This window comes from Balaenoptera musculus, chromosome 9, assembly GCF_009873245.2.
Source record: "Balaenoptera musculus isolate JJ_BM4_2016_0621 chromosome 9, mBalMus1.pri.v3, whole genome shotgun sequence".
In the NCBI taxonomy this organism is placed as follows: domain Eukaryota; kingdom Metazoa; phylum Chordata; class Mammalia; order Artiodactyla; family Balaenopteridae; genus Balaenoptera; species Balaenoptera musculus.
This window is the reverse complement of record NC_045793.1, coordinates 40,699,699-40,722,144: the sequence shown is the minus strand read 5'-3', so window position 1 is coordinate 40,722,144 and position 22,446 is coordinate 40,699,699. Positions and strand designations below refer to the sequence as shown.

At 34.9% G+C, this 22,446-nt stretch overlaps 1 long non-coding RNA gene across 1 annotated transcript in view; it reads left to right on the top strand.

Annotated features, from left to right (window-relative positions):
* The window catches only part of LOC118900981, an 83,092-nt gene extending 61,440 nt beyond the window's left edge, over positions 1 to 21,652 (top strand). The window contains exons 2-3 of the long non-coding RNA XR_005021262.1: positions 13,421 to 13,486; positions 21,589 to 21,652. This is a non-coding gene — a long non-coding RNA (uncharacterized LOC118900981). The remainder of the gene's footprint in view (positions 1 to 13,420; positions 13,487 to 21,588) is intronic.
* Positions 21,653 to 22,446: the final 794 nt, after the last annotated feature.

Below are 22,446 nucleotides of genomic sequence, written 5' to 3'. Positions count from 1 at the left end.
GTCTACATGTTTATAAGGTACAGCTTAATAATTTCACCTTTTATATTTTCAACAATCTCATTACTGTTTTGTCTGTTTGATGTTCAGTTTCTGAGGAATATATCTGTAAAATCCCTAACTGTATTTACAGATTTGTCAATTTCTTTTTTTGCTTATGTTAATTTTTGCCTAAAATCCATTTTAGAAAATGGATAGCCTTATATTTTAAACCACATTCTAGTCTTAGAGATACCTAAAGCTAGTTAATGTCTCTATGCTATTGCATAATAATGCAAGGGACTAAAAATATGGAAACACTAATCTCTTTCTATTATTTTCATGCTATTGTTATGTTACCAGGTCTGTTAGCTCTATCCTCTCCTATTAATCCTCATTATTAATTTGTTTTTAGAGTCTATAATTAAATAGATTCACCCACATGTTTACCAATGTCTATATTCACTACTTTTTCTTGTATTTTACTTTTGTGGTTACCTTCCTTCTTTTTTCTTTCTTCTTTTCTTCAAAAATATTAACTTAAGGCAGTATATAAGTACATATATATATTATACTGTGGTCTGGGTGACAGACAATAAACATTAACATAATAGCTAAATTATAGTAAGTTAGTAAATTATAAATATTCTGGAAAAGTGAGAGCAGAAGGACAGAGATTAGGGCAGGTTACATTTTTAGACATGGTAATCAGCCATCAGCCATGATTCACTAAGAACATGTTTAAGCAAAAACTTTAAAGAAGTGAGAGAGTGAGCTATGCAAATATTAGAAAGAAAAACATTCCAGGCAGAGGGATTATAGCTAATGGAAATATCCGAGATGCAAACATGACTGCAGTATTTGAAAAAACAATACAAAACAAAACATGGTGGGTAGTGTGGCTGGAGCAGATAGAGGGAAGGAGAGAGAAGGAGATGAGGTCAGAGAAGACGCAGGTCAAATCACATAGGCTTTGTAAGCCATTATATGGACTGTGGGCTTTTGCTGTGTGTGAGATGGGAAGTCACTGTGGGACTCAGCAGATCTCATATACCTTTTAAATGTTGACTCTGGCTGTTGTGTGGAGAATTGACTGGTAGGAAGGCAAGAATAAAAACAGGGAAAGTAGTTAGAAGACTGCTATGGTCTGACTGTTTGTGTCCCCAAAGTTCAAATGTTGAAATCCTAACCACCAAAATGATAGTGTTAGGAGAGGGGGCCTTTGGGTGGTGCTTAAGTCATGAGGGTGGAGTCTTCATGAATAGCATTAGTGCCTTATAATTGAAACACCCCAGAAATCCCTAGCCTTTCCACCATGTGAGGACACAGTGAGAAGTAACCAGCTATGAACCAGGAAGAGCGCCCTCCCCAGAACGCAGCCATGTTAGCCCCTCAGTCTCGGACTTCCAGCCTCCAGAACTGTGAGAAATAAACTTCTGTTGTTTATAAGCTACCCCGTCTGTTTTATTTTGTTATAGCAGCCTGAATGGACTAAGACAAGGATAATTACCACGGTCTAAATAAGAGATGTTGACTGAACCAGATATGTAGCTGTGGGGTTGGTGAGAGTTTCTGGATAACTTTTGAAAACACACACACACACACACACACACACACACAGAGCAGGTTTGCTTCTTCATTTAATAAGGAAATCACTATAGCTATAAGAAGAGATCCTGGTGATAACCAGCATGTGGTAGTTAATTACAGTAATGCAAGTTTTTAGAGAATAATTATGCTACCAAATCTCTACTACAAATATACTTCATATATAAACAATTTTATTGAAACTCCTACTTAAACAAACTCAAAGAGCTGGAACTTTGTAGCTTACAATTTTGACTGGTTCCAGGAATGGCAGATTTGTTTTCTTTGTTGCTGTTACTAATTAGAAATGACCCTATAATATTATGTAGTAACTAGAAATAATAATAAAGGTCAAGAAATAAGAATATAAAAATTAGGGTAGGATAAAGCAAATAATATGAATTCTTTAAAAAATTACTTTTAAATTAACTTTGGGGCTCCTTTATGTTTTGTATTGTTTTGTATTGTTTGACCCCACAGGAGACAGAGTTTGTTAAATTAAGAGAGTTTGCTATAATATGCATAACATGAAGAAATGAGGTTTTAAAATTTAATTGTCATATAGATCACATGAAAAGCCATGAGTATGGCTAATACTGTGTAGCAGTGTTAAAAATACAGTCACAGTGTCTAGACATTAAATAAAGATAATTGCTTTCTTGTGACAAACCATTTGAGATAGAGAAACTAGGCATCCATCTTTTTCAAAGATCACCAGGACCCATAATTACTATGGGTATATAAACCTGCTTTTCATTAACAGTGCATATGAGTGAATATAACTTCTGAAGAAACATTATGTACAAAGTCCAGGTCAGATTGAAGAGGGTAAAACATTATATAAGAGAATTAGTTCAGCAGCTTTGGTCTTCATGATAAAGACATACAACCAGTGCATAGCAGATAGGGAACAAGAGATCAGAAAGCCTAGTGTTGTGCTGGTGAATGTTTAATAATTAGCACACTGGAAAAGAAAAACAACACTGGTTTGTAATGCTTGCAGACTTCCATGATGTAAATACTCCTATTGTGGCCAATTTCAAGCTACCAGCCTGATGTCACTGAAAGTGGTGTTAGGAAGACTTCTCACAGTTAAGCCTTGCAAGCCCATGCGAGTCAGTTTCAGCATGTCACTTCCTAGACTTATTATTATCAAATAGCCGTGACAGTTTGAATAACCCTGAGTTTCCTCACTTACAAAATCAAGAGGTTGGACTAGTTATTTTCTTATGCCCTTTCCAGATTTATCATTCTTTTTAAAGGAAAGTAGTGAGATGATTTTTGTCTCCTTAAATAAAATAAAATGTATATAGAATATCCCCATTTAAAAATCTTACATACAACTACAGGTGGAAGTAATGGTTCAAACACACTTTTTCTATTAATTGCTGTTTTAATACCCTTATCTTTAAATGGAGTGACCGATTTGGGAACATCATATAGATGAACTGGCATTAAATAAGTAAAGTGGTTCCAATTCGATGAAATTCTCTAATTCCAATTGTTATACCAATGATAACAATGCAAAGAGATACCTTCTTGGCAGTAGAAAATATGTTTTCTATTATATTCTTCATACAACCTAAGTCTGTGCAAAGCTGTGGTAAACCTGTAAGATTCCAGCTCGTGATATTCATACCCTTATACAATTTCCTTTCTTTGAGTGTGGGCTGGATCTTGTGACTCATTTCTGGTGGATGGAATTCAGCAATATTGTTGAATATTACTTCCCTGATTAGGTTGCAAAAAGACTATGATTTCTGTCTTGCATGCCCTTCCTTTCTCTCTTGCTGGCTGACTCAGAGAGGCATTCAGATGACTGTAGCCTCAGCCATTTTAACTGAAGCTTCAAGAGTGACCTGAAACCATCATGTGGCTTGGCCTCTCCTGGATTCTCAACACTCTGAAACTAAGATAATAAATCTATTTATTTTAAGTTGCGGATTGTTGTTTAGATGGGATCATTTCTATTGATCTATTTTCAACACTGTCTTCTCTGTCATCTTCATTCTGTTATTGACGTTCCCAGTGAATTTTCTGTCTTGTGTATTGTATATTTCAGTTACAAAACTTCTGTTTGTTTTTTCTTTATGTCTTCTATTTCTTTGCTGAAAATTTATATTTTTTCATCATTTCTGGAGTGTCCCTGATTGCTGGAGCATTTATCTAATAACTACTTTAAAGTCTTTTCAGATATTTTCAACAGCTGTGTCATTTTGTTGTTGGAATCTGCTGATTGTCGTCTCCTGCAAGTTAAAATTTTTCTAGTTTTCCACATGGAAAACGATTTTGGCCTGTATCTTGCAAATTTTGAATGTTATGCTATAACCTTCCTGATTTACTTTAAATCCCAAGGAAAACATTGACATTTTTGTTCTAGCAAGCAGTCAACCTGGTTAGGTTTATGCTGAGAGTTCCAACATACTTTTTGTGGGCTGTGGTTCCAATTTCAGTTTAGTTTTCAAAGCCTTTGTAGTGCTATTTGAATCTGTCCCTTGTGTGTACCACCCAGTAGTAGTTTGGGACCTAGTTGGTAGTTTATGTGTTAGTTCCGTTCTCAATAGCTTTAATACACTGATCAGGAGTGGATCTACGTGTGCACAACTTGGTGATGAGCCCAGGAACTCATAAACAACTTTATAGGGTTTCTTTTCCAATCCCTGCCCTCCGTCTGATCTCCCTGGTACTTATAGGTTCCCTGGGACTTCCTTTTTCAGTCTTCGCCCAGAAAGCTGAGGCTTTAATTACTCTTCTCTGCCACTCACTTTTACAACTGTGCAACATTCAGGGCCAAATGGTGAGAGTCCAAAGGGGAAAAAATGGTCACCTCAGTACAGATCTGGTGGTTACTCAAATGCTCATCTTCTTACCTGTTGTACCTGCTACCATATACTTTTCAGGGTCTTTGAATAGTTGCTTCACACATTCTGTCCATTTTTATAGTTGCAGTTAGTGTGAGAGATAGAGTGGCGTGTGCTTAACCATCTTATGCAGAACAAGAATTCCTGTTCATTTATTTTTAGCATAATCATTGATATGGATTTGTTTAAATTTATCAAGTACAGGGATATGAACTAAGGGGTACATACATGTTCCTCCTGGATGTTAGTTATCTGGAATAATTCTTGCTTTTTCTATTGTATATTAACACTCTACATTAAATTTTTCATTGAGAATTAGCACATGTTGATTGCAGAAAATTTGGAAATATAGAAAGGTGTAAGTTTGATTAGAAACTACTCCAACCAGTCAGTGATAATAATAGATTGTTTAATTTTTCCTTTTACCTTTACAATACATGTATGTGTGCATCTGCTTATAGAAAATAAAATAGTACCGTATTCATAAGTTCTTTTCATTTTATAATACATTATAATCAGTATTTGTATTGTAAAAGTTTAATAGCTGCACAATATTCCACTATGTGGAAGTATATTAACTTTATAATACACCCACAGTTTCTAAATTTTCTTCCACAAAGTTTAGAACTTTCTAGAACCCGCAGTTCCTTACAGAGTATTCTTCCCACAAGTATATATGTCAGGTTGTTAAAAATGAATAGATAAATATCATACGAACAGTCTAATAAGAGATATCAAAACAGTTTTCTTTTGGATACTAGTATGTTATCATTAACTTGTCTTAATTACTTTGAAACTTTCTTTTTAGTCTGAAACCTTTTGATTTTATGATTCCTTTATCTTTTTTCTTTCCAAGTGTTTAGGGAACAGTGGGCTAAGGACAAGGTAAGTTTTTTTCTGTGCAAGTTTTGATGGCACTAGGAGAATAAAATTTATTACTTTGTCCATTTAAAAAAATCACCTACCTGGCATATCACAGTTTGATTTTACACACAGATACATACACACACACTAACACACACTTAAAGAAAATAAAGGTTTCTTTAGTACGCATGTGGGAGAGAGTATACACTATGATTTGTATTTATGTGGAAAAGGAAATGGAACAAAAGAAAAATCTCTCTGAGTCAAATATATTTATTTATACTTGTAGTTTCTATTAGATGATTATCAGAACTACAAGGATATATAGCAAGTGTGGATAAACCTAAGTATGTCTAGCAAAATTGTAACTAAAAAATAACAAACCACTTATTAATTTGATAGATTCCTCAATAACATTATTCGTAGCCCATTTTCATAATCATAGCTTTATTTGATATTTTTTAGGAGAGCTATTCAAAGACATTCTATTATAGCAACACTGTAAGTTTAACAAAGATATTATTGTTGCTTATGAAATGATTTAACTCTTTGAGCTATAGTACCATATTCCATTTTGGACCTTACATAACTTTGCCCTAAATAACATAGCATATTATTATTTTAAAGAATTGTTATCAATTTTACTAAATAATTTTATTTCAATTTTCTATGGTTTTTGAAAAAGGTAACCACATTTAACAGGGAGTATTATTCATCATATTGAAAGGAGTTGTATCTTTTCATGATTTTTAGGTCACTATATAAAGGCCTTTATATATAAAATAAATAATAGAAAGAAATAAAATGTAACATATATCCTTGTAAAATAGTTAACAGTTAAAATAAAATTTTATACTGTTCAAAAAAAACCACACAAGATTAACAAAATTTATATCACAATTCAGGTAAATTAGATTTCTTATTCATTTTTAGGCTGTCCAACAAGCCCTGTGGTGAGAAATTTTAAGTTGTCAGCTTTAGAGTAAAGGTTACAATTTATATTTGGTGACTTTTGTCAATTTCTGCTAAGGCCCTTTACACCTCCCTAATGTAAAGTGGTATTTTTGCATTTTTATACACCTTGATTCACTTGTAACTGACAAGTGGCATATCTTAGATTGACAAAGATATGCATGAAGCAGATGTCAGAAGATGGAAATGATTACAGTATGGAGCACTTCTTTTGTAAAATATATGAGTTAATCCGCCAGGCATGACAGTGAAGGACTGAGAAAAGCTTTTTTTGTGTGTAGTGTTGGCAGATGTCATGAAACTTCGCCAAGCAAGATTATTAATTCATGACCTATTTTCCTTATGGCCATTACAGTAGCACCTTTTTCCAAAAGGACAGCCATTTCCAAATGGCAGACCTTCAAATTATGCATGGGGTATGAAGTAAATGCAAATCTGCATCACAAATTTAAAAGCAAATAGTGCTCTTGACAATCCAGTGCTTATCTTCCCAGGTTAAAACTTTCCAAGTTCTGATGGATGGTTTCTGCAACCCTGCATTTACCTTAAAACCCATGTTTCTCCAAGACTTGGTTGGCAACTCATGGAAGAGAAACATACTTTTCTTGAGAATGAATTGTATCTTTTACAGAGCTAGGGTTAAAAGAAATTGTAAGGGCAATGTCCACAAGCTGATATATGAAACTATTACAAAGGTCCTCTATTTTGTCTACCAAGAGGGGGTCTGGAGGAAGTCTTATAGCAGATGTCTGCCTTTAAATAGGTAGGTGTCCTGTTTCAAAGTCTCTCATGACTTTTAACCTCATATTCTTGTGTTGAGTCAGGCAGTCAATGTAAAACATATCTGGGCAGAATCATCCCTCAAAGACATTACTCCACTGTGCTTTAGAATCTATCATTGACCTATGTTAGGGGAATTTCTGGAAAATTGTTCTGTCAACTTTTCTGCTGTGTTGTTGAGGATGTTATTTGTTTATCATATTATTCACTGACTTCTTTTTGAGGTCTTTGGTCTTAGTATCAGTTGTGATTTTCCTGAGCATTTGGTTTACTTGTGCCTTATAATACTAAATCTTTCATCTGATTTTCCCTATTTGTGTGGGAAAACAATCTTGTCTATCGCTTTTAACAAATGTATGACTTGTTATAGCATGCTTCTTAAAAACTTAACTTCTTTCCTAGGTACACCTCACTAATTTAAATCTTAATTTTTATTTTGACTCATTTTTTTCCTGAAGTGTAAATTAGGTTATTTTTCTTGGTTTTGCTGCATCTTTGTAAACTACCTCAAATCATTTCAGACCAAGGTAGGATGCAACTTAATAATACTAAAATTTATAGCTCAAGATGAAATTCAAGTCACTTTGCAATCTAAATCCAATTTACTTTTCAAATGTTAACTCTAAGAACATCTTTATATACCACTAGTTGTAATCAGCTTTGTCACCTCCATGTCCCTATACAAACCAGGTTCATTTTCATTTGGCCCACATTGAAAATGCCTTCTTCTTTAACCTCTATCCATCCAAATATTATCTTTCAAGGTCCATTTTTTATTATACCTGATCATGACATTTTCCTAATGATGAATTCATGGCATTTATTTACTTAACCGTTCATCTAGATCTTGACTTTGTTCTCTCTACTGATGATTCTCATATTGCTTGATATGTCATGTACCTTCTTAATATATTTAGTACCAAGATCTTGGCTTTCAGGTAAACAATGAGTTCCTAAAAGTGAGGAGATGAGTCTTGTCTAGAACTCCTAATATTTGCATTCTGGTGCATTTATTGAAGGCATAAACATTTATAAAATAATAAATCAATTTATATGATGAAATAAAAGTATTAACTAAGACTGAGAGGCCAAAGCAGATTTTAACACAACATCATAAGTTCACTGGAAATTCTAAAGTATTGCGTTGGCCAAAAAGGTCATTCGGGTTTTTCTGTGACATCTTATGGAAAAACCCAAATGAACTTTTTGGCCAACCCAATATTTACAATTGTCGCAATACTTAAGATTTCTATGTACTGAGCACTAACTTGGGTCTTGAACAGAAGTCGCCAATTTTTCCTTATATTTTGTTATTCCTTTCCATCTCTTTGTAAAATTTGGGATGGCTATGTGCACTCTGAGTTTTTCTGGAGTGAAGAAACTTAGGCAAGAATCCTATCTGAATTCAGCAGTGACATTAGGGTTTACATTGAGCAAAGGGTCAATCTATTGATCTGTGACAATTTACTAGGGTCACAGATTGTCATGGCTTGGTGACATTGAGAGATGAGTCATTATGATTTTTCTGGATGATGACCAGTGGTGAAGTCAACAAGGCTCAGACTAGGCTACTCAAATGAAGCAGTTGTTTTCCAGTGTATTCTTATACCTTACACACAGGTAGAATAAAGTATAGGGCATATTTGGAAGCTCAGGAAGGTACAAAGATAATTTCTCTGCTATTCTGAATGACTGCCATCTTCTTGCATGCTGTGACAATTTTCTATTCTAAACACATAGTTCACTAAACATTCATACTACATTCCTTAAGGGGTTTTGTTTTTGAGGGCTTCCTTTTTTTCTTTTCTTTTTTTTTCTTCAGACTAGATAGTAGCATGCTGTTGATAAAACACTTGAACTCCTGCTGTTAAAATTGTTGGGTTCTGTTCAGAGGAGTGAAAAAATGTTCTGCCATTTGTTCCCAGGTGCTGAGACTGCTGCTGAAATGTACAAATAAGTGCTCTAATGTGGGTAGAGAATAGTTCTTTGTAGGGTTTAAGGCAGTGCAGAAGCGGGGGGGGGGGGTGTCACCTCTTTCCTTGTGGGATGTTGAACTGCTTGTTTCCCCTGCTGGGACTTTCATCCCTCAAAAATTCTTATGTACTAACACATGGATCACTAGAGGTTCTTTTTTTTTTTTTTAAATTTGTTTTATGTATTTATCCCCCAAAACAACCCAAAGTTTGCATTGTCAATGACAAGGTAACTCCCAAGGTTGCTAGATCAGACTTCTGAGAAGAGTTTAAAGTGCTTTAATCTGTCATTTAATTAATATGGATATTCTGAATGATCGGTGTTCAAAGTGTTTCATTTTTACTTCAGAGAAGTAAACCTCTTTCTTGACTTTTTACTTTGTTACATTTTGAAAGCAAGTTCTTCTCTGTACCAAAATAAACTAATGTCATAATTTTTTATCAATTCATTTTACCTAGATGATTTGATACTCTGAGTTTATTGGAGCCAGGGATGGATGATCTGTTCTAAGCGGACTGTACACATTCACACATGCCCACTCACTGGAACACATTCACTGTTTACTGCACAATCTTTTAAGATAATAGTTATTTTCCATCTGGTACATGCTCCCCCACTACCAACTACCATTACTAAATTTTTTTAACGAAATAATCCTCTTGTGGGTAACATCTCATTTTGCACATCCAAAGATATTCCCCGTATCTTTACAATAACGTTTATTTTCACTCAGTCATCATATATCTATTAGGCACCTAGTACTTGCCAACAGTTCTGATAAGCCTTAATGTTACAAATTCAAATCAAACAAAATCCGTGCTTGCAATAAGTTAACAATGTGGAGTATAAAGTCACAAATGCCAATAGACCACCACTATGTGCTGCATGCTGTGATGACCGTATTCTATGTGTTCTACAAGGGGTCAATGATTATGTTCTTATTTGCATAGTATATAGGGCTAGGCCCTATACAAATTTCATATCTCTGGGTACATTTTAAAGACAATAAGATATATAATACCACTGTAATATATTATAAATATTACATAGAATGAAATTTTGGTGCTATATTGCTGATGAGTTTCTGCTCTAATTGATTGGATTGAATTGAAATCAGAAGTTCAAAGACCAAGGTTACGGAGCTACTTTACTCCACTTATATCAGTCACAAGTACCTACTGTCTCAACAGACAGATACACAAATCAGAAATGAGTTTCCAGGTGTCGGTAGAAAATGTGGCCACTTTTTATATCTTTGGAGGCCTAAGAGTTGGGAGTAGAGGACTTGATTCTAAATGTCTGTTCCAAGAAGGGATTATATACAGTCTTTTTAAAGTGCTTATGTTGGTGCAAATCCCCATGAATATGACCTATTTATGAGTGAAAGAAATCCTCTTTGAGCATTTCTTACAATGATGCTTTTCCACTTAAGGATTACCCATCCGTTTTTATCTTTGTTGCTTATTGCATATAGAGATTGCCCTTCTCTGTGATTTACTTTTTTCCAAATGCTGTTATTTTAAAGATCTAAGGATGAGACTGCAGATGAGAATTGAATTGATATTGAAACTACAAAGAAAAAAAAACCCAGGTTTTATTGTAACTCTAAAAGCGCATTTTAAACCCTGGAACACATTAAGAATAAAAAGTTCAAACTCACACTTGTCAAGGCATTTATAGTTAAGTATCATCTATTGTTAATGTTTCCTAATTTGCCATTACTTGCTAACAGTTATGTGTTAATAAGAGAGGCCTAAATCTTTTATCACGTGTCTCCTTACTGGGTTTTATGACCTCCAAAGATGAGGCCGCTGGAACTCCTGCTCAGACAGACAGAAAGGCAGCACATAGCTCAGGAAATTGGTGCTGATCTGGACATCAAAAATCCTCTCTCCTCATTTTGGCCTTTTTCTCTTTAAAGACATAGCCTGGGTCAATCGTAGAGATAGAGAATAATAACAAGAAAAAATTTAAGAGGAAGTTTAAACTTCTCTTCCCCCAAAAGCTACTTTGAAAAAAAAGTTTCTTTCCCATTCCTATTCCAGAATAATTTTTCTTCAGTTGCCTTTTAAACACAGGTTCTTCATGTCTCAAAAACACACTCTAGCATGATGGTTTACATGAACGACTTGGTAGATGGTGTTTGTGGTAACTGTGCATAGGATGAAATGTTGGTGCTGTATTGCTGATCAGTTTCTGCTCTAATTGATTGGATTGAATTGAAATCAGAAGTTCAAAGATCACGGTTATGGGTTCTAAGAACCACCAGACAGCATTACTAAAACAATGGTCAGAATGAGTCACTGCAAATTGTGTCCACTGAATCTTCTGGTCAGTACAGTTCTCCACAATCATACCAGGTCCATTTCAGAAGCAAATTTTCTACTCTTGGCAAAAAGAATTTGCCTCCTGAAGTCCAGCCCACTTTGGGGTGTGGAGCTACAGTCCCATATAGTAAGACTGCGGCCTTGCGTGCTTTGCTTACTTTATCCATACATCTCCCATCCAGGAGCTTCTCAAAACGAGTGGCTGGATCATGGTAAGATGTTAGTATTCCTGGATACATTCTAGTATCTTATCCGCATAATAAGGTTTCTCATCAAAACCTCAGTGTGTCTGTCTCTGGAAAACTGTATATAATTATGTTAGAGCTGAAGAGTTATAAATAAAGCCATAATAATCATGCTTTGTTTGCATTGTGTCTTTTCATTTACAAAACATTTCACCACACGTTTTAAAATTGGTCCTCCCAATCATTTCATTAGCTAACTAGGGATGTATTATTTATATCCATTTTCCAGATGACACTAGAGGTTGTGACAAGTATAAGGTCATGACACTTGTAAGCAGAAGAGCCGACACCGGCACCTAGTAAAGAGGTTATTTTACGATACAGACTGAATCTAACAAATAACCCCATGAAGACGGGTGGGCAGTTTGTATCAAATTATTTTTTAGTCTCCCCTAAAATCTGCATCAGTAGCCATTGTAAATGAGTGTTGATGAAATGAAGGAGCTGTGCTTCATCTCGTTTTCCTGAGTCTGGGAGAAGCTTCTTTTTATGGTGGGATTGTGAAACATGCAGCTCCTGAACAAATACTTGAATGCTATTGATTTAAAGATAAAGGAAACAAGAAAAGGACTTTGTAGAGGATGAGAGAGGAAGATGCTTGTATAACATTTTACACAAAATACAAAGTAAGCCAACAAACCCCCAAGTAACCCAAAAAACCTTAGAGGAGAAAGAAAGGAAAAAAAGAAAAGTAATACTAGGCACACGTTTAGCCCATCAGAATTGTAATGTGATTAGTGCACAAATATAGTCCCATCTTCACTCTGGGCTTGTTTCCACAGAGTGTAGGGTCATCAGGATGATCAGGATGAATAAACATCACATTCTGCGTCGCACGGCCCAGTAAGCCTCTATGGCATCAGGTAGCAGGAACTAAGTGAGGTTCTATCAACCTCTGGGGAAGAATACGCGCGGGGAGGGAGGAATAACAACAAGGGCCAGAAAATTACTTGGTAGTCTCTTATCTAGATGAAACCTTGCTCACAGAGGATGCAGTGTCTTGAGGGAGCTTTGAGCCTCTGTTAACACTTAGACTTCTCTGCCCATGATTCTTGCTGGCTTGGTCAGCGCTGGATTCCTAGGATAGAGCATCCCTTAGATTTGAGTCAACATCCTGGATGGAGAAAGGATATCAATAGATGTTGCTGCTTCCTACACTTTGGCTCTAAAGAGAACAAAATAGTGCTTTAGAATAATAACTTAAAAAGTAACCTTTTTTTCTGATGGTTTTTGTTATTCTCAAAACAGGCAGATTATAAAAATATATTCAGAAAATTTTCAGCTAAATTTGTATGTTAGCTGCAAAATGACTGATAAGGAAAACGAGGCATGTTTGGAAGTTTTTTGAAGTTGACTTAATTAAGAGCAGCTATCGCGGCACCTTCCCAAAGCTCCTAGATGCCAAGGGTGGAAATGCTGAATTGAGCTGGATGGCATCTTTGATTGATAAAGGGAGAATGGGTAGAAAGCTAACAAGACAAAAGAAAAAAAAAGGGAAGAAAATATATATTCACTGAGCATAATATGCAGTGGGTTCCAGCGTTGTGCTGTAGCCAGCTAGTACTGGCTCACCTGAAAGAGCTCATTGTTAAATTTTCCAGAATTTTTCAAAGCAGTAATTAGAAACATCCATTATTAAAAATTAAATTGTGTAAACCTTCACTTAACTAAAATATTGAAAGCAAAATTAATAAACGCTCAAAGCTCAATCACTTCCAAATTATTTTTCATTTTACTATTATTTATGTTATGTTATGTCTCGAGGTTATCCATACCTATTGTATCTGTGGTGGAAATCCTGTATAACAGTGTACTACTACACATCTCTTTTCAGCTCTGTATTCAGTGACATCATATTGGCGGCTCAAATTACCCATGGCTGGCAAATGCTACAAATCAGGTATTGATTTATTGTTTTGTTGATTGTCTAATCTTGAGAAATGTTAATGATGCAAATTAAAATGGAAAGTGTGTCATGCAGTTACATTATGAAGAATATAAAATTAAGGAAATATTCATTTATCATTTGAAAACTATTATCTGACTCAGCAAAGATGTGATGCACGTCATTCATGAGCAAATAAGATTCTGACACACATCTTAGTTGTTTCACTTTCCTCCTAACTTGTTATAGTAAACAAAAATATCAACCAGCTTTGATGTCACATATCATATTTAATGATGAGGCATTTATTGGGAAAAGAGATGGCAGATTGGGATCTGACTCTTTTTGCCAAATCCTGGTTGAATTGAAGCCATAATTTGTCTATCACTACAAGAGTTTGAAAAATATCAGTGGAAGCATTGTTAGAACCAATTGGTTATGTAGAATTTACAATAATAAGTATTGTGTATTTTACCATTAATTGCTAGTTGTGTGCTACACATTCATGTCAATAACATTTATAATAAACATATATGTACTTTTTTCTTCAGAGAGCCTGTTGTTTAATATTTGTCAGCATACTACTGATAATTATTAAAATTTTCTCTTATTCCCTTATTTAATTCTGTAACAATTGTTTGAAGTAGGTATTATCCATATTTGTAACTATGGAAAATGAGGCCCAGAGAGTTTGGAAACAGTACCAATGTCACATAGCTGTCAGAGAATATAGTTGGGTTGGGGTCTCAGATATATTCTGGCCAGGGCCTGGGCTTTTGTACTGACACCACTCTGACACTGACATTTACTAGTTAAAGACCTCAGTTAAGTCACTTGTGCTACATTCTGGACTCAGCATCCTCTTCCATGAAAGGAGAATGACACTATCTATTCATTCCTCCTCAGAATTGTTGTGAGGATCAAATGTGAAAATAATTTGTAAACTTAAGGTGCTAAAATATTACCTGATTATTTACTTAAGAGCTAGACATTTAAGAGAGCATTTTGCTTGCAGAGCTTTACCATTTCTAGTCTGACTCAGGCTCCTTGAAAATGAACTTTTCCATATACTACCTGAGAAACAGAATATGCACTTCATTTTCTTTTGGAAATACTTTCTGTTATAAATTTCTAGATATTTTCCTGTCCTGGGCTTCTTCACAAATCTCCAACATCTTTTTTGTAAATTTAAGCACTGTTAATTTTTTACAGTAGTAGATTGATGGTTTCTTAAAGTGTTTGGCAGCTCTGTATACCCATGTTTTTATCAGACTAGAGCATCCCTGAGGGTAGTGTGTGACCAGAGGATTCTGGAGAAGCAGCCAAAAGCTAAAACCAATGCATAAGTGAAAAGAAAGAAAAACAAATTATTTTTCTGGAAAGCAATCAAGTTGTTTGCGTTAGAGTACTTATAACCTTGGATATAAGGTTGTTACTTATAACCTTGGATAATTTAAAGTTATTGGAGAATGTAAGTTAAGTACATTTTAATACCCTCTGATACCTCAGTATTAGATTGAGGTATGGATAATAGATAATTTTGCCCTATATCTGTCTCCCAATGCCAAAGCACTTCCAGGTGATGACATTTTCTATTGCAATTCTGAGTGTTTACAGGCCTTGATTCTGCTAAGTAATTATAAAATCTACCGTGACAGTAAGGCTCACTGCATGAGCTAATGTCATGATATAGAATTAATCAAACCTAAATGAAAAGGTCATTAGAGAGTTAAATTATTTCAGTGATACCAGAGTAACACCACATAAGCAAGAATTATCCTCCATTTTGATATAATAGATCCTGAAATTTAGTCATTAGTTTCACCTCACTAAGCCTATTTAATTACTGATGTGGTTAATTACTTAAGCCCATTGACCACTGTTTAGTATTCTGTTACTTATATTTTTGGCTCTTTGAAAAAAATGTTATGTCACATTCTTAACTTATCGTTATGTTTCACCTTAATTACTTCCTATGAGCTAACAGAGATGATCTAATAAAACACTAACAGTACAGGGCATAACTATTTCTTAAAAAAAAAAAAACCACTAACAGTTATTTATTAAACTTTTACTATATAGGGGATTGTGCATAGATATAAAGGGAAATTGTTCTTTTCATGGTAAAATAAGTGAATTTCCTAACACATTAGAATGGTATTCAGTTTCTTAGGGGAGCTTTAATGGCCTCCTTTGCCATTGTCCCTGACCAGAACAGAGCAGATTAAGAATCTGTGTAGAAATGTGCTTTAAGGAATTCTGGATAATTTGAGGCAGAGAAATGGTGCAGTGTCACTTAACAGCTGAATGTCCATTTTCTCTGGCAGGTTAATGTAGTTTGCTGATGTAAATGTGTAATAGTCAGGATAGGCTAGGTTATGTTGCACTAACATACATTCCCATTATCTCATTGACAACAAAGATTTATTTCTTGCTTATGCCACATGTCCCCTGTGAGTTAGCTCAGTCTTACATCCTCTCTGTTAGGGGCTAAGGCTGACAGAGGCTTCATCTTAATTTCCATAATCATCATGATAGGGGGAAGAGCACATAGTAAATTACACACTTACATTTTCCCCAGAATTACAATCTTACCACGTGCCCCAAAGAAACAGGACCAGAATATTCATGTCCAGCAATAATGACTATCACCCACCACCACTAAGGACTTCAGTGGAGGGAGCAAGAAATGGAGCAAGTCTCAAGAAACTCTGTTGTAGTTCTTCTTGTTCTGTGTGATCACATCACTCCAGCTAAAATTCTATAACCTTTGAGCAGTACTAGATGAATTCAGCTGAGCATTTTGGGTTACATGTGTGCTCTTTTTTTTTTCTATATAATCTGTAATCTTTCAGAGATGCTTCAATCCTCCTTTTACAATCTCACTGCATCCTGATGTTCTCATATAGAATTGATCAAAAGCAAAGATTTAATTATTTGAACAATTATTTTCCTATGTACAATGAAGGAAGGAACTGTAATCACTGCTTTTCCAAAGCATCTCACTCAGTGCCAAGGTCAGAGTGTTGCAAAGTAAATGTAGGTTGTGTGAACAAATGAATGAATGAGAAGATAGAAATTCCAGCCAATTTGAAGGGGGTTGTCAGTTGGAAATATTTAATATCTATTTCTATTTTATTTCAGTTCTTATCTTTATCATTTCTTCATTCTACATCCTTTGGGCTTAATTTGTTCAGTTTCATGTTTTTCATTTTCTTAAAATGGGAACTTAGTTCTATTTACACCTTTCTTTTTTTTTTTTTAATTTTATTTATTTATTTATTTATTTATTTATGGCTGTGTTGGGTCTTCGTTTCTGTGTGAGGGCTTTCTCTAGTTGCGGCAAGTGGGGGCCACTCTTCATCGCGGTGCGCGGGCCTCTCACTATCGTGGCCTCTCCCGTTGCGGAGCACAGGCTCCAGACGCGCAGGCTCAGCAATTGTGGCTCACGGGCTTAGTCGCTCCGCGGCATGTGGGATCCTCCCAGACCAGGGCTCGAACCCGTGTCCCCTGCATTGGCAGGCAGACTCTCAACCACTGCGCCACCAGGGAAGCCCCCTTTCTTTTTTAATATAAGCATTTAAAGTTATATGTTTCCCTTTAATCAGTACTTTTTCTATGCTCCACAAATTTAGATATGTTGTATTTTAATTATTATTGAGTTCAAAATATTTTCTAGTTTCTGCTGTAATACGTTTTTTGATCCACATGTTATTTAGAAGTGATTATTTAATATGCAAATATTTGAGGTTTTTTGGGGTGTATCATTGCAAATGAAGGTACTTTAATATCATTTCATAATTAATGAAGACTTACCTTCTGGTTGAGCATATGGTATCTTTCTGAATATTCCTTGTGCACTTGAAATAGATGTGTATTGTTTGCTATTGTGTTCTATAATTTGCAATTAGTCAAGTTGATTGACAGTGTTGTTCAGATCTTTTATCTCTTTACTGACTTTTTTCTACTTGTTTTATCAATTTGTGAGATATAGGTGTTGAAGTCTCCAAATATGAATGTTTCTTTCCTAGTTCTGATTTTAATATTTGTTCATAAAATTTAAAAAAAATATTTATTATATTGTTAATTGCAAAATGGTGAATTTGTCCATTTCTTTTACTCTGTAAGGAAGATCTCTCTCTCACACATAGCCTCTTGTCTTTCTTAAAAAGTATCTTTCTGGTTGTATTGATTCATTTTTTTGGTCAATGTATTATAAGCCATTATGATTATTATTTTTTAATTTTTAATTTGTCCTAAATATCACCAGGAAAGTCCTTTCAGGTAATCTCTGTACCCTTTTAATGTATCCCTTTTAGTATATGAACACATCTTTGATTTCTGATGCAACAAAATATTTCAGACTCACTTTTTACTTTCCCAGTCCCAAACCTCATATCTTTTAGTTAGAAGTGACATTTAAAAACCAACATCTGGGGGCTTCCCTGGTGGCACAGTAGTTAAGAACCTGCCTGCCAATGCAGGGGACCGGGGTTTGAGCCCTGGTCCGGGAAGATCCCACATGCCGCAGAGCAACTAAGCCCATGCACCACACCTACTGAGCCTGCGCTCTAGAGCCCATGTGCCACAAGTACTGAGCCCGTGTGCCACAACTACTGAAGCCTGCACATCTAGAGCCCATGGTCCACAACAGGAGAAGCCACTGCAATGAGAAGCCCACGCACTGCAACGAAGAGTAGCCTCTGCTCGCTGCAACTAGAGAAAGCCTGCGCACAGCAATAAAGACCCAATGCAACCAAAAATAAATAGTAAATTAATTAATTAATTTAAAAAAACAACATCTGGGCATTGTATTATATGTACTAATTGTTTTGGGTGACATTTCTTCTAAGACCTTCAATGGAAGAGTTTGCAAGTATATATTTTTAAGCAATCATTAGTTCATACTGATACTGTTAATTCAAATCCAACAGCACAGGGTTCGTCCTCACATTTTCCCATTCCATATTTGTATTTCCTTATCTCAGTACATATCAATGTCTACACATTTAAATATCAAGTGAAAGAAATAAATGGAATACTGACTATAATTTGAATAACCTTAAAGAGGGAAGGAAAGGAAAGAAAGAGAACTAAACTCATGGCATAAATATAAGACAAATAGCAAAATATTAAACAAAAACCCAAGCATGTGTGTGCTTATTTTCAATTTAAATTTTTTAAAGAAAACACTGCAGTTAGGAGGCAGGGATTACCAGGGTGGATAATAAAAGAATAGTCAAGCTATATGTTGTCTACAGGAGATGCACATTAAATATAAGGACAAGGTAAGCTACAAGTAGTAGGATGACAAATTATACCTCATGCTAAGAGTAAACATAAAAAAGCTGATGTATATATATTAATATCGACAAGGTAGACTTCAATCCAAAGAGTATTGTTAAGGATAAACAAGTATTTCATAATAATAAAAGGATTGTTTTATCAGAAAGGCAGAATGTCAAAGTACTTAATAAAAGGGCTTCAAAATACATGAAGCAAAAAGGCAGAATCAAAGGGAGAAGAAATAGACAGATTATAATAATGTTTGGAAATTTTAATACCCCTCTTTTAGTAGTTGATAGAACAAACAGACAAAAAATCAGTAAGCATAAAATATCTGAACAACTATGTCAGCCAACTTCATATTTAGAGAAAGCTAGACTCAACAACAGAACAAGGAATGTTCATCAATGCAGGCAAATACTCCTTATGGGCCATATTAAATAAATCTCATTAATTTAAAAGGATTGAAATCATACAGGGAATGTTGGTTTACCACAATATAATTAAATTAGAAAATGATAAGTAAAATATGTACAAATCCCCTAATGTTTGAGGGGAATAAAATAACATGGTTCTAAACAACCCATAGTTTAATGTCAATATCAAAAGAGAAGATAGGAAATATTGGGAACTGAATGATAATTAAAATGCAATATATCAACATCTATGAGATGTAGCTACAGTATACTATATAGGAAATTTATAGCTTTAAATATTTTAATAGAGGGAAAAAATTAAAATCAATGTTCTAAGCAGACTATGGCCTTAAGAAAACATAAAATAAGGAAAAGAAAAAATAAGAGAATATCCATAGATAGAAAATTAACAAACAATAGGTAAAATTAAAGTAGTCAAAATTGGTTCTTTGAAAAGATTTAAAAAATTGATAATCTTTAAGAAGACTGATCAAAAAATAAAGACAAAATAAATTACCAATATTAGAAATGAAAGAGGGATATCACTGTAGATTGTATAGATATGAAAAAGATAATAAAGAATGATAAATGACTATAAATTTGACACCTTGTATGAAATAAACAAATCTTTGAAAAATCACATATACTAAAACTAATCAAGAAGAAGTAAAAAATCTTGGATAGCCATATATCAATAATAGTAATTTTGTAGCTTAAAGATTTCAGACAAATTATTTTGGCTTCACCGGTATACTCTAACAAACATTTAATGAAGAAACAACAACAGTGTTGCACATGTTCTTTCAGAAAATAAAGGAAGGAAAGATTTCTCCAATTTTTTTATGTATGCAAGATATTAGTGATATCATGGCTTCCCTGGTGGCACAGTGGTTAAGAATTTGCCTGCCAATGCAGGGGGCACGGGTTCTAGCCCTGGTCCGGGAAGATCCCACAGCCCGCGGAGCAACTAAGCCCGTGCGCCACAACTCCTGAGCCTGCGCTCTAGAGCCCACGAGCCACAACTACTGAAGCCCGCACATCTAGAGCCCATGCTCCGCAACAAGAGAAGCCACTGCAGTAAGAAGCCTGTGCACCGCAACGAAGAGTAGCTCCCACTTGCTGCAACTAGAGAAAACTCACGTGCAGCAAGGAAGACCCAATGCAGCCATAAATAAATAAATAAAATAAAATTTTAAAAAGATATTAGTGATATCAAACTGAGTAATGCCATTATAAGAAAGGAAATTTAGAGAGCAATATACCTTATAAATAAAGACACAACATTTGTTAACTAAGAATATCAAATCAATCTAGCAATATATAACAAAAGAACAAATTTATACTATGACAAATTCAATTTTATCTCAAGAAATTAAGGTTAATTTATTATTCAAAACTAAGTCAACGTAATGGAATACTAAATAATTAAAAAAGAAACTATTGCTATGTACAACAGCATGGATGAATCACGAATTCATTATGCTAAATTAAGGAACCCAGTATTAAAATGTTATATACCGCATAATTTCATTCATTTGGCATTTTGGAAAAGGCGATAATATAGGAGGACAGAACAGATGAGTGGTTTCCAGGAGTTTGAGAATATGTTGTGAATACAAATGAAATGAATGAGATAATTCTTTGGGATATAGGAATACTTCTGTATCCTACTCTGGTTGTAGTTATGAGAATACATGCACATGTAAAAACTTATTGAACTTTACACCAAAAAATGTGACTTTTGCTCTATGTAAATTAAAACAAATCCAAAAACAATTTTATTTTATTTTTTATTTTTATTATTTTTAAAATTTATTTATTTATTTATTTATATTTATTTTTGGCTGTGTTGGGTCTTCGTTTCTGTGCGAGGGCTTTCTCCAGTTGCGGCAAGCGGGGGCCACTCTTCATTGCGGTGCGCAGGTCTTTCACTGTCTCTCTTGTTGCGGGGCACAGGCTCCAGACGCGCAGGCTCAGTAGTTATGACTCACGGGCTTAGTCGCTCCGCGGCATGTGGGATCTTCCCAAACCAGGGCTCGAACCCGTGTCCCCTGCATTGGTAGGCAGGTTCTTAACCGCTGCGCCACCAGGGAAGCCCTATTTTTTATATTAATAGAAAAAATCAGATAAACTGTCATCTTAATAAAATTCAGACAATGCTTTTGACAAGAGTCAATATCCCTTTATGATAAAATATCCTAGCAAATTAGGAGTAGAAAAAAATTTTCTTACTATGACAAAGGGTATTTGCAACAAACCTAGAGTTAACATTATACTGACTGATGAAATAATGAATACTTTCGCCCTAAGATTGAGAATAAATACACCCACTCTCACTATGTCTGTTCAATGCTGTATTGGGCAACAAGGCTAAAAAAACCCCTCCCAATTCCAGAATATGTTTTCATATTTCAGTATCTACAGAGGAGGAAGGCCCACTAGAAGGATGTTGGAATGGAGACCTAGTACCCAACAGAGGTAGGTACCATTATTATTTACATTTTGCAAATACCAAATCTTAGAAATGCTATTTAGTTTGTTGTTAAGGCTGAAAATTGAACACTAAATTTTATGTTTCTAACCACTAAGCTGTACTTAATAAGTTACACTCAATTTCTCTTTGCATCTTGCTACTTTACCTCAACATTTTGTATAATCTTTGGTCCAAGGTCTATGATCCAGAGAATAATGACATCGGAAGTCTTGTTTGGAATATTTGAGAAAACTTTCGCCATCTGAGGCTTACTGTTTTTTTTAATCCAAACATTTTTAGCTACTCATTTTTAATTAAATGGAACATAATTATATGATTAGACTCAGATGAGCTACAGGGAAATTTACCAATGTATTTGAAACTAAAAGATAATTGGAAAGCCTATCTGTGAGGCCCAAAACTTTAAGAAATACATACTTTAGTTTTATCAGTGGCTTTGCACTGAAAATTATTCTGGGCCTGCAAAGACAAAGCTCATTCTGGAGAACCGTACTGCAGAATTTCATGACATTCTGAGTCCATATGGCAAATTAATAAAGGACATCATTCTGGGTCCCTTAAAGTTATGTTTTGCGTTTTACTTTACAAGTTACTTAGAAATTCATTCTTCTGTCTTGGCATGAGATTAGTTCAGCCTCCTAAAGGCTATCAGCAGTGTCTTTGAGTGACAGGCTGTATATTGGAAGTTAAGACTTCTTAGTTTTAATTTGTATTTCAGAGTTCTAGTTTGTAGGTGGGAGAAGCTAAAGTCCCTTCCAGAACCCATTCTACCTTGTTGG